Here is a 17,893-nt window from a genome sequence, read left to right as displayed (position 1 = left end):
ACAGCTGCATAGGTTTTTTTGCTATTATTTTATCAATAGCATAAAAATAACAAGAATGCAGTGACTGATAAACCTCCAAAAGGAGGAAAAGGCTACTTTATATTTACATTTTATATTTAATTTTGTTTACCAGAGCATGCTGTGTTATTAAAATTAGACCTGGATGAAATGTTTTTCCTTTTCCATGGAATCTTTCAACTTCAAAATTAAAATTTTTCCTCCCTGCCAATACAGATCAAAATAGCATGTCTTTGATGTAACACAAAGTCTGGGTTGTTTGATTGCTTTGGGCTTTGTTGAACTGCTTCCTTTATTAAAAATTGCAGGAAAATGATTTTAGTTTCTAAATCCAATTCTCAAAACATACTCTTTTAAAGAATTGGTATTTTGACAATTCTGAATCAGTTTTCACAATGGCCCCGCCTTAACAATGTTTTCTGAAGTATCAGCATTTTCTACCAGCCACGGAACAGTTTTGTTGAACAGCTGCTGTCCAGCTCTGTGGTCACTTCATACCAGTGTGTGACACCATTTTCTTTGTCACAGCATGACTCAACTTCTGTAGTGCCTGTCACCCGTTCAGCCTTGGGTGCTGCAGGTTCAGGGCTCCTGTGTGGGTGCCACCTGACAAGAAAAACCTTATTTTAGCTGCTTCACTCCATTGAGCAGCAGGGACACCTGTTTTGTCTTTCTATTCACTGTACTATTTTATATTTTCATTTTACAGAGTTAGCACCAATTTACAGAAGTACAGCCTCAGCAGCCTAAGTATTCAGTATGTGGATTGTAAAATATATCTTCTTTATAGCCCCATCCTGGTGTCAGAAATGTAGAGAAATTGCCTATTGGATTTTCAAGAGCAAAAGTGGATCTTTAAGCTTTGGGTTAATTTGTCTCCTTCTGTGCACTGTGCAAGGCTGATTCTGCTGAGGCCAACACTGGTGTTACATCATCTCAATTAATGCTCTTGAAAAGCACTTTTCCAAGCTCAGAAGAGACAGTTGCAGTATTTCCAAAGCATCCTGGCTCTTGCTATACCTTCACCACTGTATTCTTGAAGGGAATTTCCTGAAGATGCTGAGTGGGAGGAAATCTCGGCAGCACAACTCTGCCAACACCCTGCCCCACAACCCAGCATGGGCAGAACGGGATGAGAAGGGCGCTGCCAAGGGTGGGCACAAGGGGGACTTTCATTAGGGAGAGTGGGGCAGGAGAGGCTTTCAGCAGCCAGGCAAAGGCATCAGTGTCAAACTCGGGGGTTTTGTTGGTTTTCACACAACAAAAAGTTTCCCATTCCCTCAGTGCTACAGAGTGATGCTGTTTGCACATGAAGCAACAATTGCAAAGAGTTATGTGAACAGCTCTGCATGTCATTTCATGCAATAAAGAACCCTGTTAATGCCCCTTGTGGGCACTGGGCTTTGGCTACCAATGGGCCTGGCTTTCTCCCCCAGAAAAGGAAGATCACAGAATCTTTGTGTCCAGGAGGTCGAGACCTTCTCACCTGGCTTGTGGCAGAATTACAAAGCCCAGTGAATAACATTGCCATGCTGCCCCTCAATACCAAGTGAGCATTGCATGAAGGCACCCCTTAATGTGACCCATGGGGGTCTGGGATCAGCCTTCACATCCCTGTGGGAACAGCTACGAGACCTTTTCCCCCACCCCAGCTTCCCAGTGAAGGGTGAATGCAAGCTGCCCTTCTCCTCCTGCTGCCTCCTCTCCTGAGGATGTCAAAGTCACCAGGAGGAGAAAGCCCCTTCCATGTTCCATTGTGTCTGCAGCCCACAACATCCATTCAAAACTAAGTACTTTCTGAAAACCATGCTGGATGACTCTTGTTATCAGGAGGACGTTTGTGCTGAAGGGAGGAAATTGTATTTGGATAGTAAATAAAAGCCTCAGAATTCTTGATTTCTGTCTCATTCCTTTTCAGTAGGTTCCGCTTTGGTTTTCAGAGTGCCACCTCACCTTAGTGCTCTTTGTGTTCTCCTTTCTCTTCAGCATTTCTCTGCCTGCTCTGTTTCTTTTCTGTTTCTTTCCTTGTGTCTGTCTGTACCTGTGGCAGCTCCAGCCAAAGACCCTCACTGCATCATTTTTCCCAGTCCATGTGCTACAACCACCCTTGATTAAGTTATGAAGGCTGCTCATGAAATGTGATTGTAAGATCTTGCTCTGCTTGGGTTTTGGCCCATTCAGAGCTTTGCCTTAAAGGGCAGGAACACCTTTTCCTTGCTGGAAATTGGAATTCCAGACCACTGCACAGTGTGCCATAGATCACAGAGAGGAATTCCCGAGGCTCCCAGGGTGCTGTTTCTGCTGTGCCTCCCAAGGGAGCTGTGCAGGTGACATGTGACAAGTGGGACCATGAAAACCTCATGAGGTTCAGCAAGGCCAAGTGCCAAGTTCTGCAGCTGGGTTGAATCCCTGAGTCCTGGATTCATCTGGCTCTTGCTGTACCTTCATCACTGTTTTCTTGAAAGGAAGGTCTCCTGCTGATGCTGAGTGGGAAGAAATTTTGCAGCTCTCACCACTCCTGATGTGGTGTTCCTGGTGGGCAGCTGAGGACGATCCTTCCTCTGCTGTGTCATGGCACTTGTCTGAAGGAGGGGACTTTCTCAAGCCTTGAAGGCAGCAGGTGCTCAGTCATGGGGTTGGTTCTGGCTGCTCTAAATGAGGTTTGCAGTGGGTCTGACACCAGCTGGGGAGAGGCAGCTCAGCCTTGCTGTGGAAATTGCAGCGTAGGCTTTGCCCTCTGACGTCAAAAGCAGAGTGGGAATGAGGTCAAAGCTTTGGATCTTCCTGCTTACAGTCACGGGACAGATCCCAGTCTGTGTTCCGATCCGTGTACCGTGGGGGGCTGGCTGAAAGCAGCGGGGACGTTCCTGGGGGAGGGAGGAGGGATGGCAGCTGTGTGTGCTGGCGCTGGTGCAGGCTGGCTGCTGACGCTTGCAGGCTGGCAGGAGGATGTGCTTGATCAGCTTTGTGGGTAGAGAAAATGTCCTGGATCAGTTCGTGCTGGCAAGAGACGAAGTGAGAAAAATACTGAGACTGAAGTGGTGGAAGTGAGTCTTTCCCTGGATTTCTGTGCAGAGCATTCCAGAGTCCCCCCTGCTCACAAGGTACATACCACCTTTTTCTTTTGAACATCACTGAATTGATCCTCTCAATACAGAAATTATCTGTTTCCTTCTCATTGTGGGGGTTATTTAGCCATTCAATTTGTGAGTGGCTGGTGTTATCCTTTATTCCCATTATCCCCCCTGAAGTTCAAATTTGTGTTTCCTCGGGTTGGGAGATGAGGAAAACCTTGTGGCTCTGGGGTGACACCTCCCACCCGGCCTGATTTAACCTGGGGTGCTGCTCTCAGAATTAGTCTGGAGTGGGTTGTACTTCTCTTTTTCTTCCAGCAGAAAAGTTCCCACTATGGTTCTGCTAGAATCACTAAGAAGTCCTTGCAGTTCTGGCCTGGAATAGTGCTGGGCATGGGAGAACAAGCAAAGCAGCAGCTAAAATGAATGTGTTGATGGGTTTGATTTCTGTTGTTCCTGTATATTGTGTCACCAGTGACTTTCAGAGCACATTTTCAAGTATGCTGGGAATCTTACCTGTAGGGAAATATTACAGTGTTAATAAAGGAGCAGGCAGGAAAGAAGCACATTCAGGTTCTTGCAGATCAAACGGGGAAAGAAGCAGCTAGGGAGTGAGGAAATAGTGATTTCAGTACAGTAGAGAAGGATGTCAGGCTTGGCAGGGTGATTGGTGAGGAGCAAGAATGGAGTGCATTAGTGTCAGGACATTCCTTCCCATGTCGCCTCAAGTTTCCATGGCCCAGCTGGTGCAGGATGCATGTTTGCATTGTGAAGTGCCAGTAAACCAGGCTAGAGAGGAGCCAGGCTTCTCCTAGCTGCCTTAGTGTAAAACTACTGTCCTTTACACTAAAAATCCCAGAGACAGTGCTCAAGCCTTTCATGTGGCTAGAAATTTATTAAATTTCCAACACAGTATAGCCAATAGGGAGCTTAATTTATGCTTCAATTTTTAACATTAATCTTTAATTTAGCCCAGTGCCTCTTCATCTAGCTCAGAGCTCAGCATCTCCTGACTGCTGTTTTGATCAAAGGTGCGATTCTTCAAGGGCTGTAGCCCCTCACACTCTGCAGTCACACACAGCAGATGGTTACCCAGGGGAGCAGAGACAGACCTGTCTGCTCAGATTGCTCAGTCTGTTCAAAATTGACAACTTGTGGATGGGAGAGTGGATGTTCTATTAGTTTTGGAGCTGGGCTCTTAAACAGTGCTGGAGTCCTTCCTTTTTAACTGAGGATAATTCAGTTCGAATTGGACAAGGATCTTGCACATTCAAATACAACCTTCCACTCTTCCCTTCCAGCTTATCTGTTTTGGTGCACAGTCATGTCACGTGTATTGCAGCTGCTCATATGCTCCCATGTGTTCCAATGGACTGAAGCAATTTCAGGAGAAATCTCAGGCCCCAGACCACACAGGGGTGCAAGGCAGAGGACTGCCCAGGTCCCAGGCTCCAAACTTCTTCCATCTGTTTCATTGTCTCTCACTTACCTTGTTCGCAGGTGCTTTGGTTTTAACACCACAGAACTCCTGCATAACTCTTGGACTGTCTTTTTATACCTCATCCCACTTGGTCAGCTATGAGATATGTCTCTTTTCCATTATTTACCTCCTTTGCCCAAATGGGATCATAGAAAGGTTAGGGTTGGGTGGGACCCTAAAGATCACTCAGTTCCAACCTCCCTGCCGTGGGAACCTTCCACTAGACCAGGTTGCTCAGAGCCCCATCCAGCCTGGCCTTGAGCACTGCCAGGGGTAGGAAGTGCACCTCTCTGGGATCATCCCTCTGGAGGGTGACCGTGTACCTGCCAGCCACTCCTTGCAATGGACACATGGGATAGCAGGAAACCTGGGGAAACTTGTAGGGAAACCAGAACACAGTTCCAGGACATCTGTGTGATGCCACGAAGATTTTTTGCCTTTTCTTTTATACCCCTGTTATAACTTGTTTACAACTTCTGTATTCTTAGTGCTTTTTGCCTACATTCTTGGACTTGTTTGTCAAGCTAAGAGACTAAACATTTTAGAAGCTTCGTAGTTAGGGATCAGTGTGCCCCAGACCCCAAGGTCCTCTCCAGAACACATTCTGTAAACCAAGATAGAACCATCCAGGGGAAGGTTCCTTGGGGAGGGGGGGCTCACTTGAGCCTCTCACTGGGGAATCTTTGATAGATGTGCTAATTAGTAAAACCTATAATATAGACCAGATCTTTTGCGGGGTGCATTTCAGTGCACATGACCTGGACGTGTGCACCTAAGGATCCTTAAAATAAATACCAAGGTAAAATCCCTTTTCCCCTTCTGTGTATGACTCTTGATTTTAAGACCAGGAAAAGGCATCATGTGATGTCCTGCAGCTTTTGGCTCTATGTTTGTAGAGCATCTAGGGAAGTGGCATCTTCTCTGAATTGCTGTGCAAATCCATAGGATGAGTCATGGGAGCAGGGAGGTTTAACTCTGTAATTCAGACAGTGATGCTAATGAGAGCTTCTTAGAGAGGTCATTTCATAGTGGTCTCTTAGGTCGTCTTCTCTTCTAGTCTCCCCAGTGTGTCACCTGTGAGCTGTGAGAGTGTGGCTGGCAAACTGTAATCAGATGTTACAGACCTCAGCTGGTGAGATTCCTGTCTGGGGGAATAAACAAGCAGTGTTTTATGCTTTGCTGTAGGAAATTCAGGGATTAGCTAAGGCTGGATTTTAAACCTCCTCCATAAACAGACTCCAGCTGCAGCCGTCCTGGGATCTGAACCCTCTTGCTCCAAGCTGCAGTGCCAAATTAGAAACAGGCTTTTTCCTGGGCAGGCTTTGTCCTGAGACGATCTCTCGGTTTGTGAATGTGTTCTGACTTGGCAAAAACCCAGTTGTTTAAAATAGTCATTGAGCCAGCTGTGAACCTGCACACACGCATGGTGCAATGAGTGACCAGAGGAGCCACCAGTGGCCTCTGCAGAGTCACAGCCAGTGCTAGTGTCAGGGCTCACATCTCCAGCCCAGGCCATTCAGGAACACCTTGCCCCTCATCTGTCACAGCTGAGAGAGGGAGGTGCAGCTTCTTCCAGGAGATGAAAGACAAAAAGCAAAGGAAATAAAATCCATCAGCAGCCTGGAAATGCCTTGCAGTGTTTGCATTGCAGTCTTCTATGTGCAAGGCTAAAATAGGACACATCTATATCTAGCTTAATAGGGGCAGAGTCCTCCAGTGACCTTCCTAGACTGTAAACCTCAGACTGGATCATGGTGTCTATTTACAGGTATAGAATCAAAAAGGCTTGTTGCCAATTTGCTGTGCAGGCCATTTGATTAAATCTCAATATATGACTTTCCCTTTGATGGAAGAGAAAGGCCAGCCCTTACAACAAACCCCATGTAGTGTATTTATGGCAGCACAAGTTAGGCAGACAAATGACAGTATTGGGAGGAAATTTCTGTAAGCTGCTTAGTGGCTACAATAGCCAGTGCTGAATTACATATATCATTTGTCCAAGTGGAGTCTCTGCTGTGCCCCCCTTTACCTCATACACAGTACTACAGATACTGTGGCAGGATGGCTGGGTGCTAATGATGCCCCTTCTCTTATTTAGAGATGACTATCTGCAACTTTCACTTGTCCTTTCATGTCAGTCCCAGGTGAAAGCACTGAGTTTTCCAGGCTTATCAGTGGATTAAAGCCGGCAAAAAAGTGAAAAAACCCAATCATTTCTTCTTAGCTAGCTTATGATAGATAAAGGACCTCTGAAGTATTTCTATTTCTCCCCAAGTAGGGAACATCAAATAGACTGTTTCCTGCTTTTCCTCTCAGAAGAATATGGCATGGGAGGTCTCAGAAGTATAAAATTGTTTTTACTTAATCAAAAAGACAAGAGTCTTGGAGCCTTAATAGAGATATATTTTGTTCTCAACACTTCTCAAATGTTTGAGCTACATCGGATTTAATGATACAGGAGTTTTAAAGAGGCTGAATAAATCACTACTTTTGCTTTTCCTCAAGTGACATGCTAGTGATAAAGCTTCTGTTAGAGACCTGGTAGACCTTTCAGGAAAAAAGCAGCATTAAACCCAGACTGAATTTACTGTGTTTAAAACACAGCAGTGGAAAAACATGCCTCAATTACATAAATGTTACTGTTCAGCACAAAAATGTCAAATGTGCATGAGGTTCTTGGAGACCTTGGTTATATTCAGTAAAATATATTCAGTTACTAGTGGTAACTTGGAAGACACTTAGGAGCAGGGAAGAGAATGAGGGATCACTAAACAGAAAGCTGACAAGGGGTGCAGCTGTGCAAGCATGGCTTGGCTGGCTGGAGCATTAAGGCTCTGGTAGGTCACAGCACAATTTGTTCTTTCTGATTTACGAGTCCCACACTTTGAGTGTGTCCTGCCTTTGCTGTGTTAATAGCTTCAAGTGCCCAAGAGGGTGTGCATATCTTATCAGGCATCAGTGTATCACGAGTGTCAATCATCAGCACTCTGTGCACACACTGCTGCATTCTCACCTGCTCAAAAAGGCTTTTGCTTTGCAAAATGCAGAGCCAGGGCTGTGTCACTGCCTTCTGAACTGGACCCTAAAGAGAGTAGTTAGTAACTAGAAAGGACACAAGAGGGTCTCACTTGCTGTGTGCAGTTAGATCAAGCTTGTGGTGGATTGCCACGTGAACATTGCACCCTGTATTTCCAGCACAGCTCAGCTCAGGTGCTGCTAAGCCATGGAGAAGGAAAATAAATAAAGCAATATGCTTGCATGTACTGCAAATACATCACATCCCATTTATTGCATGCAACTCCTCCCACCCTATTAATAAAACGTCCCTAAGGTTTCAAAGTGGAAAACTCAGCAGCTGCTGATGCAAAATGACAAGAGCAGAGTGATGGTGCTTTATACCATGCACAGATCAGGTCTGGAAGCTTTATTTACGTGCCACAAAGCTGTTTGCACAAGGCCTTACCCACTGTGGTGCATGAGAAATCTGGTGGTGAAACAATTCAGTTGTGGTACAAAATTAAAAAGCCTTCTGAAGACTTAAGGCATTAAGTGCTCTTTGTGTGCTGCTGTATTACATTTGTAAAATACCCAAGCCTGGCTCTAATGGGCTGTAAACGAACTCTTGGTGAAAAATATATCAAAATAAAACTACAGGCAGCCTAGGAGAATGCCTTCCAAGTTCCTCATAAAGACTTCATACCAATTAGCAAAGCCAGTCCCAGAGAGCACATAACAGGCTTTTTACACTAGGCCTTGCAGATGCTGGGATGTTACTTTATTTTTTTACAATACCAGTATTTACACCAACTACGGGCTTTAGTGAAAAGAAATGCAAGATTTTCTGTGAGAGCAAGGAAACGGTATCATTTACAAGGGAAGGTAAACAAAATTGCTACTACCAAGAAAATGGGAAGTCAGAGCTGTGTGGGCTGAATTCTGTCCTTATTTGGCTTTGGGGAATTATGTGATTTTATTCTATGACTCAGAGTTGTTCTTACAGCATTTGCGTCACCCAGAGAAGTTGAATCTGCATAAGACCCAGCATGTTCCAGGAGGGAATATTTTGTTCTGTAATGTGAACTGGCTAGTGGGCACTGACAGATTTCATGTTTTGCTTTATTATTATTATTATTATTGTTTTTGTTGTTGTTTTTGTTATTCAGGCATATACTGCAAGATATCTCAGAGCTATCAGTTTGTGTTAATGCAGCAAGTATATGCAGTATCAGGGAAAATCCTAATACTTGGAGAATCATTTTACAAATCAGCAGCAGTGAATTCCGTTTGCTTTCAGTTTGCCTCCACTGACCTCTGCCCACATGTGGAAAAACACAGCCTGTCTATGACGTGGATAATGTAACTTCCCTGCTTGGTTCCACATGGATCTCTCACCATATTATTTCACTTGCTGAGCCTCACCCATTATAGGTGCCACAAATTAGTCACTGCCCTGAAGTGTAAATGCTTGTGTTTTTCCATCCAGGAGGGTGGTTAGAGAATTTGGCACGTAATGCTGCAAGGAGTTGGCAGAACTGAAAGTAGGTGAGCTCAGACACAGGTCTGAAGAATGCAGCAAATCCAAGCAAATCCAAATTTAGGGCTCTGGAGGCTGGATCACAAGTGCTGCAGCCCTGTGATACAAAGTGCTGATCCGATACTGGCTCACTCTGCTTGTTCAGATGTGTTCGAGTGTTTCTGAGAAGTTATTTTTGTGCTGGCAGGCTTTGTGAGAGATCAGGTGGTGTCTGCCCATGCGGCTCTGCCTTTCTGCAAGGCTGGAGATCATTTCTCTTCCTGCAGCTGGCACAGAGCTGTCATTAAAAGTATGACACTGACATAAACACTGCTCTGGCTAATTAGACAGCAGTGAGGTTGTAAGCCCGCACCCATGGGCATCTTGGCAGCTGTGGAGGAGCCTCAACCTCCCATCCATTGCTCAGGACCAAGGAACAGCTTGGGCTTAGCTGAAATCCAAAGCAAAAGAGTTTGTTTTCTTGTTCCCAAGGGCAGGACACTCACCTTTCACCCCCCTCTTTGCTGGAGGGCGCTGGCACTGGACTTTGACTCCAGTTCACTGTGTTGCTGGTTTGCACCAAGCTTGTGCACGAGGGTGCGTCGTGCTCCTGAGAGCCATTTCTGTAAAGCAGACTTCCTTCTCTCTCACCTACTAATTTTTAAAATATTTTTTTTTAAGCAGTGTTTTGCTAGTGGTCTGCTTTTGACTTTTGCTTTTTGGTTGCTCAGGTTTTGTCAGACAAAAGGGTGAGGCTCATCAAGCTGCAAGCATCTCTGCAGCCTGGGAGAGGGAGCACTGCAGTAATCTCCTGCTCTCTGTCTCTCCCCTTCTGTCCAGAGGACAAGAAAATGAAGCCTGACATGATTATCAGATATCTCATTAACTGAATCCCATCAGAAGTGGTCACCCCACAAATTCTTGGTGATTTAATTCCCCCATTTAATTAATTCCTCCCCTAGAAATTATTAGCTCACTTCAGAGACAAATTACCTGTTAATTTTCTATCTGATAATTAGTGCTCTCCTAGGCCCTAGTTAAGCTTTCTTGCCTTATGTCAGATTTGATCAAAAGCAGACACCTGAGCCTTTTGATTTGTGTTTCTGTTAATGTTAATATTTCCCCTTTTATGTGTGGAACACAGGCTAAGGCAGGGGTCTGACAATGCCCACGGGACCTCCTGGAGAGATGGTTCCCTCCCCACTTCTGCTGGGGACTTTGCATGTGCCTGGGAGAGACAAAAGACGAAAAACCCACCCCAAAAATAACTACAGTGCAAGACTGTGACCTTTGCAGCTTCAGCTCTGCTGGTGCCCGAAGTCGCTGAGCGTTGATTTTTTATCTGCCTGAGTGTGGGGCACGGAGCCAGGGGCAGTGGCCTCCAGAGGAGCTGCAACGTGAGGGCCACGTGCGAGGGCTTTCACGGTGGATGGGGGAATTTTTTTGGGGTCTGGTCTCTGCTCCTGAGGCTGCTGCTGTATTTTATCTACAGATTTGTTCAGTGCAAAGTGCAGAAGCTGCCCAGGAAACAGAAGGCGATGCTTCCCCCCCAGCCCCCCCGGAAGTGTTTGCAAATCCCATCTCCTCTTTCACTTTGTGTTTCTGCCAGAAGCTGCTGGCATTATTTATTCATTTTGCTGCACAGTGTCATGGTTTCAACAGGAGGGGGGGATAGTCCCCTTTTGATCTGTGCTGGCCCATAGCTTCTGTTGGTGGGGCACTTCTTTAGGGGAGGTGGTGGGGTGGGTTTGGCTCTCCTGAAGCTTGGGGCTGCTGCTCTTGGGGGCTGCGGCTCATGAGGCAAGCACTGGAAAAGCTGCTGGTTGTCCATCCTGTGGTGGACATCGCTGATGTTAAGGGTTTGCTGTGCTGCACAGTTTGTCCTTGCATGCTCCCAGGGCAGTGGTGGAAAGGCTCGGTTCAGGCTGGCGTGGGACAGAGCTCAGAGCACCTGCTGGGGAGTCTGCAGGGCTGGGCTCCCTGCAGGAAATCAGGGCTGTGAGCAGTGTCCCAGCGACACCTGACGGAGCCTGCTTGGACTGGGCTGGTTGGTCATGCACAGGCACGATGGACGAAAGGCAAACACCCAGCAGACTTTGTCATGGAAAGGTGATAGGCAGGTTCCAGGCTTGAATAAATAAAATGTTTAGATCTCCTTCAGGTGCTGCCTAGGTCTCACAAAACACTTCTGATCAAACATTCAGGCCCAGAGTCTCAGCAGTGTTTCTGCATCCGTGCTGCTGACATTCCCTGGCATACACTTAATCCTCTTTAGGTCTCTCAAGTGTGAACAGAACCACCCAAACACAGGTGCTGCTGCTTGGCACAGCCCCAGAGCTGCAGGGGTGGGTCTCAGGCAAGGTGTGTCCAGATCTGGGCTTTGCTGGCACAAGCCAACCTCTCTGTACCGTGTCAGTACCCTGGCTGCTCCTCCTGTTCCCCAGGGGATGCTGCTGCCCACCGAGTTGTGAGGGCCCTGTGTGTGCTCCTCTTCTCCACAGCCTGAGCTGAGGCTGATGCTGTAGCCCTTCAGCTGGGGACTCTCAAGCAATACACAGCCAGCTTGTAGCACCGGTAGGATTCCCCAGACTCGACGGGATGCTCTGTCAAGGCACCCACTGAGCATCTACCCCAGATAATAGTCTGAGAGCGTCCCAGCTCGGTGCTTTCATTCATTGCTTCCACAGTCTGCTCTTTTTTTACGAATTTTAAACTGCACCAATTGCAGCCCCAAGCAGTGAGGTTTCCCTATCAAAGCGAAGCATTTCTGTGACACTGGTGAGTCCATTGCTCTGGTGAGAGAGAGACTGTAGAGGCTGTCACCAAGTGCACCTGAGTGGCTGCTGTGAATACTCAGAATGCCAAGGAGGGACAGGATGTTTTGGATGCCCCAGAGGTGCTGCCCTATGTGGCTGAGCTCCTCCTTCCCCCTCCCACACTCTCATGTACCAAACGTGTCTCCCCTGCACAGCCCAGGAAGTGCCAGAGAAGTGTGAAAGTGCTGCTGAAATAAAAGGGAAATAGTAACCATAGTGAGAAATTCTGGGTGGAAGACAGGTTTTTTGAGGGCTGTGGTATGTTGCAGAGCCCCGGTGTGATTTATTTTTAATGCTGAATGTCTGGCCCTCCATCGCATTTCCCACACGTGTCGTTTGCCCCCTCATTTATTTGTTGTTTCCCACCATACAAGGAGGGCAGATACTTTATACCCTCTAACTCAAATTGGGCACGGTAGCTCCAGCAGCTTGTTGCAACACACTCGTGGCTAAAGCCCAGCTGTTGTGGCACAGCTTCTCTGACAAGAGCACAGAGGGTTTCCCCCACCTGCCTGCAGCCCAACACAACCTGCATCCCTGGATACAACCCAGAAATGGTTAAGGGATGAGCAGGCTGCAGTGCTGCTGCTATCAAGCTCGCAGTGATGCCTTTTCCTGGTCTTAAAATCAAGAGGCATACACGGTTAGAAGGGGAAAAGGGATTTTACCTTGGTATTTATTTTTAAGGATCCTTAGGTGTTCACGTCCAGGTCATATGCATCAAGACGTACCCCACCGACTCTTTCCCTGTGTCTCTGTGTCTCTCTTCTTCCTCACCCCCCAACATTGGGTATAACATTATAGGTTTTACTAATTAGCATATCTATCAAAGATACCCCAATGAGGGGTTCAAGTGAGCCCCCCCCTCCCCAAGGAACCTTCCCCTGGATGGTTCTATCTTGGTTTACAGAATGTGTTCTGGAGAGGTCCTTGGGGTCTGGGGCACACTGATCCCTAGCTACGAAGCTTCCAAAATGTTTAGTCTCTTAGCTTGACAAACAAGTCCAAGAATGTAGGCAAAAAGCACTAGGAATACAGAAGCTGTCAAAGGTATAACAGGGGTATAAAAGAAAAGGCAAAAATCTTCATGGCATCAGCAGGAGTGGAGCTTTCTCTTCCATTGCCAGTTGCTAGGTTTGGGACACAGCGCTGATCCTATCCAGGAGTGGAGTACTTGCCCTGCTGCAGAGGAGCTGCATCCTCTGCCACCATCAATTCGATGTCTCAGAAAAAGGTGCTGAACTCCTTCTCTCTCAGCTAATGAGGTCTTCTGCAGCTGGCAGGAAACAGAGCCTTTTTCCTGAGCAGAAGTGCTGTACTTCTGCGATCCATAAATACACCCCAGTGTGGGGGATCTGCTGTCTTTGCCATGTCATGGCTGTGGGGGCTTTTTTTGGCGATGCCCAGGGTTGGTATGGAGGAGGTGTCAGCAGCCCATAAAAGCACAGGCAGGGAACGAGTGGGAAGCAGAATATGTGGGTGTAAATGTGAGCTTATCTCTTGCAGTGGCTGTTCCCCTCCCACCCCCAAGCTCCGCTAGCTTTGATCATCTTAGACCCGTGCAAGAACTCCGCATACATCAGGTGTGGTATGTTTGAGTAGCTGCACTACTGAGCTGGAGGATCTAAACCCCTTGCAGATGGACCTTGTGGAGGTGGCAGATGGCTCCCGATGGCCACAGCTCCTGACCCCAGGGCAGCTCCTGACGCCAGCGACTGCTCCATCCCACTCTGGTGTGCCCTGGAGCAATGATGTGTTTCACATCTGGGCTTGATATATTCACAGAATGCATGGCCAGTGCATACTCAGTAAGGCATTATAAGTTCGTTTAACAAATCTTCCAGATCATCTGTGAGTGTATGCTGCTCTAAACTCCAGTTTAATGTGCTGGTTATTGTGGTATTGAAGTTTATTCCTGATGTGATACTTTCCTCCTCTCCTGCCTGCCAGTACCTTTGGCAGACAACAAAATTCTATTTTAGATCTATACCAGGTAATTATGTTTGCTTGGCATTTTGCAGTGCTCCTTGTTTCTTTGCAGAAAAAAGTGTTAGTCAGGCTGGGGAAAGTGCCATGACAGATGGAGAAAATATCATATTGCAATCCAGCTATAGCCCCCCAGGTCCCTTCATCCAAGAGTCCCAGGGCTTCTGGTTCATTCTCCCAAATATCTGACCTGGCTACAGAGCAGGATCCTGACATAAATGCCTCAGTTAAGCAGAGACAGGTAAGTGATGAACCTACCCCATACATTGACTCTATACAGTGGGGGGGTGGCACAGATTCTGTCCTGGAGGAGGGAGAGATGAATTACCAGGAGGTAAATAAAGTGTCTGGTGAGTCTTGGGAGGGCTGTTGGCTTGGATAACATATGGCCTGTTACGCCTTCAGTGCAGAAAGGCTGCTTCAAGAGGTGTTTGCAGAGCTGTGTGTAAGTTCATTGTGCATTGCCTGTACGTGGCTGTGGAGCAGCTTCATCAGGATGAATGGACTCATGAGCACTAAGGGGGAATCAAGCAGAACTCACTGCCACATCCTTGCCTTCCTGTGTGCACTCTGCAGGCTTGCCATTACATCACAAGGAGTTGCAGGGAGTCACTGCCTTGGGCAGCAGCCTGTGGAAAGCATGGCATGAGGACTTCAGCAGGACACAAGCAGCTCCCTGTTACTGTCCCGGGTGGGAGCGTGAGCTTCAGACAAAATTTGCTAGAGAAACCCTGCCGGTGAGTCACGAGGTGAAGAGAGGACCCCCTTGCTTTTTAAACTTCTCAGAGAGAAACCTGGGGGTGGCTGGATCCAGTCTTAGCCTCAGACTGTCAACAGTTCAAGTAACTGACCTGCAGGATTTAAAGATGGCAAATCAGATGTATTTATATAAAAGAAATTACCTATTATGACAAATGATTAGACAAAAGATCTTAACCAGAATTATTTACTACACAGTATAAAAGCTGAAACTACTAGTAGTGTATAGTATAATATAGTGCACTAAATTAAAGTGATTATATTAAAGCTAGCAAAAAGAAACAGTTATTAAGTAGAGAATGATATAACTCACCATACCAACAGTCAGAGTGGGCAGGTCTCTTTCTCTTAACCTTGAAGAGCAACCTTAAGGGGCATCCTCACTCAAGGGAGAATCTCCACACAGACTCCAGGAAGGGGTATCTCAGAAGAACCTACTGTATGGAAAGTGGGCTGGATTTTGAGTGTAAAGGGATTGACTGTCAGTCATATGCCTCCAGGCCAGTTTAGCAGCTTATCTGCCAAAGCTTTACCTCACTGTCAGGATGTTGATTCAGGGTTGGTGTGCCAGACTGATTTTTAGCATAATTCAACACCAGAACAACACAGAGCTCCCCTCTCAATCCACCCTGATAGATTTGCAAATAGGACATTGCCAACTGAGTTTCTTTACCACATTCCAGGTCAAAGCATGAGGGGGGTTGGGGGAGAATCATCCTGCCACAATTACACAGGATAGAAATGCCCCCACAGATGGACTGGAGCAGAGCAGAGCAGCTCCCCAGCTCCGGGAAAATGTGGCATGAACCCACACCTTTCCAGAGCTCCCTGGCTGTGCATGCCCATGCCCACTGGCACCTTTGGGTGCCATCTTCAGCAGGGAGGGCAAGCTGGCTGGTCCAGGTGCTGCCAGCCTTGACTTTCCCCATCTGCTGTGTGACATGGGAGCAGTGGCTACTCCTCGGACGCACACCGGACACAGGCGATGCCCTGCTGCATATGAGGGCTGCTCAAAGGCAGGAAGGAGGGCAGGGCTCCCCTCACTTCCTGCAGAGGAAGCTGATGCAGCCCTGTTCAGGCTTCACCAGCAGCAGTTTTTCCCTGAACAGAGAACCCTGAGTGTGGCTGGCCAGTTTTAGTCAAGGCCAAGAGTCACAGAGTGGATGCGGGAAACATGGGTTCAAGTCCCTCTTCAGTTTTAATTCATGCAGATCTGAGCCCAGCTTCCCTTCCCTTCCCCAGGACTGCTCTGGGTATTGTGGAGAGTTAGCCAGTAGCCTAAATGATGTTGCTTTTCAGCACTGCATCCATACACATGTACTGCAGTGGGAAGCAGGAACTTGCTTCCATGGCAAACGCCCAGCCCCTCACTGCAGAGCAGCCCACACTGTTCCTTTCTCGCTGGAAATGTTACTGTTTGATTGGCGTGAGAGAGACATGAAACCACGTCTACAGGACGGGCTGGAAGAGACCTTGTGAGCTGATGTAAAATCCAGTGGTCTGGAGAGATTTGAAGAGGATCTCTGTCCCGCCCTTGCCAGGCAGTGGGAGGATTTCACCTTGATGGAGCTACACTCCATCCTCAGGACTCCTTGTCCTCTCTGTGTGGGGTCTGTGTGATGTCTCACTGGGCTGTTGGCAGAAGTTTGGGCTGACAGATGAATGCACTCGCTCGTGGTTTGCTGTGCACTGCATCTGCTTCAGGCTGCCTACCCTAGAGTGTGCTGTTCCCTTTCAGAAGATGCTCCTGCTGCAGCTGCAGGCTCCTGGGCCTGCTCCTGCAGCACGGCTTGGCCGTCAGGCAGCACCTGGGCTGGGGCTGAGATCTGGTGCCCAGCTTGACCCTCTCCTCTTCCTGCTGTTTTATTGGCTGTAATTCATTACTTTCCCCGTGGGTAAGTGGCTTTTTGGTGGCTATTTCATGCCAAGTGCTGCTCCTGGCTGCCTTGTCTCATTCACAGAGCCGGTGGTGAAGAATCCTCCTGCAGGATTACTCCTGCAGGCAGGTTGCTGTGAGGCAGCTGCCAGCTGCTGTGCCCTTGGCCTGGGTTTGGGTATCATGACATGCTCTCAGTCCACAGTCAGGGGTCCATCAGGGACCTGTCCCCAGACAGACCACTCTGTGATGGCAGCCCACATGTGTGCAGCAGGGACATGGCTCAGGTGGAGGGTGAATAGGGCTGGTGTGAGCTTGAGGCCCTCCTTGTTGAGGCTACACAGGGAGGACATTGTGGGGAGCACCACAGCAACTCTTCTGTCCAAGGGGTGTCTTGAAGTGGTGTTGGTCTTTTCCAGGGGTGAGACCAGGAGAAGGCAGACTCACAAGGACATAGCTCAGAAGCCAGAGGGGGCTGGGCCAGCTATGAGGGAGCTCTGGAACTTAATGCCTGAGCAAATTTGGTGGCCTCAGTCTACACAAAAATGAAACCCCTGCCTGCAGAGGGAAAGCTGTCCTCTCTTCTGAGCAAGGGAAAGCTCTTTAACTCCTTGCTCTTGAAGTCCTGGTTGGCTCCTCAGCTGCTTCTGCATCTCCTGTGAGCAGCCACATCACGCGTGTACCAAGTGCTATTTCTGGTGGCGGCACAGGCTGTGCTGCAGCTGCAAACCCCAGCACGGCCACACCAGTCCATCGTGTCTGCTCACAGTGCTGTAATCCTACCACAGGACAAACCCTCCCTGCCACAAACTCACGCCAGCTGGGGCTGTGTCTGACCATCCTGTGTGCAACATGGTCACACGGCCCACACTGACAACAGGAGCTCTGCTGGGAAATGCTGAGGCAGCTCCTTGAAAGGTCACCCTGGTGATTATGTGCACAGGAAAGGCTCAGATGTGTGACACAGCTGTGGCTGTGAGAAGAGGGCAAGTATGCACCGAGCTGTGACTGCTGTTACAGGAGCTCAGGAAACCAAAGCCTGGGAAAGGCAGAGGAGCTCTCTGGCACAGGGACCTCACCCCCAGCACTGGTCCCATGAGTGCAAGCAGCTGATAGAGATAAAAACCAGGGGAGTGAAGATGTTCAGCCACCAGAGTCAGGCCAGCAGCTCTGCCCCTTCACTGCTCTGAGGAAGGCAGCACTTGGCTGAAAGCATCTGGATGTGCAATGTTTGTGTTCCAGCTAATCCAGCACTGGTGTAATCAAAGCAGCACGTCCTTGGCTGTCTTGCCATCCTCTGTCAGAGAAATTGAGCCCTGCTGAGGGCCACGGTGGTGCCCACAGGCAAGGGGCTAAAGAGGGTGAGATGAG

This window comes from Corvus kubaryi, unplaced genomic scaffold (assembly GCF_017639235.1).
Source record: "Corvus kubaryi isolate FWS band 111438036 unplaced genomic scaffold, C.kubaryi_AGA036_p1.0 133, whole genome shotgun sequence".
Lineage (NCBI taxonomy): Eukaryota > Metazoa > Chordata > Aves > Passeriformes > Corvidae > Corvus > Corvus kubaryi.
Note: the sequence above shows the minus strand (reverse complement) of the source record.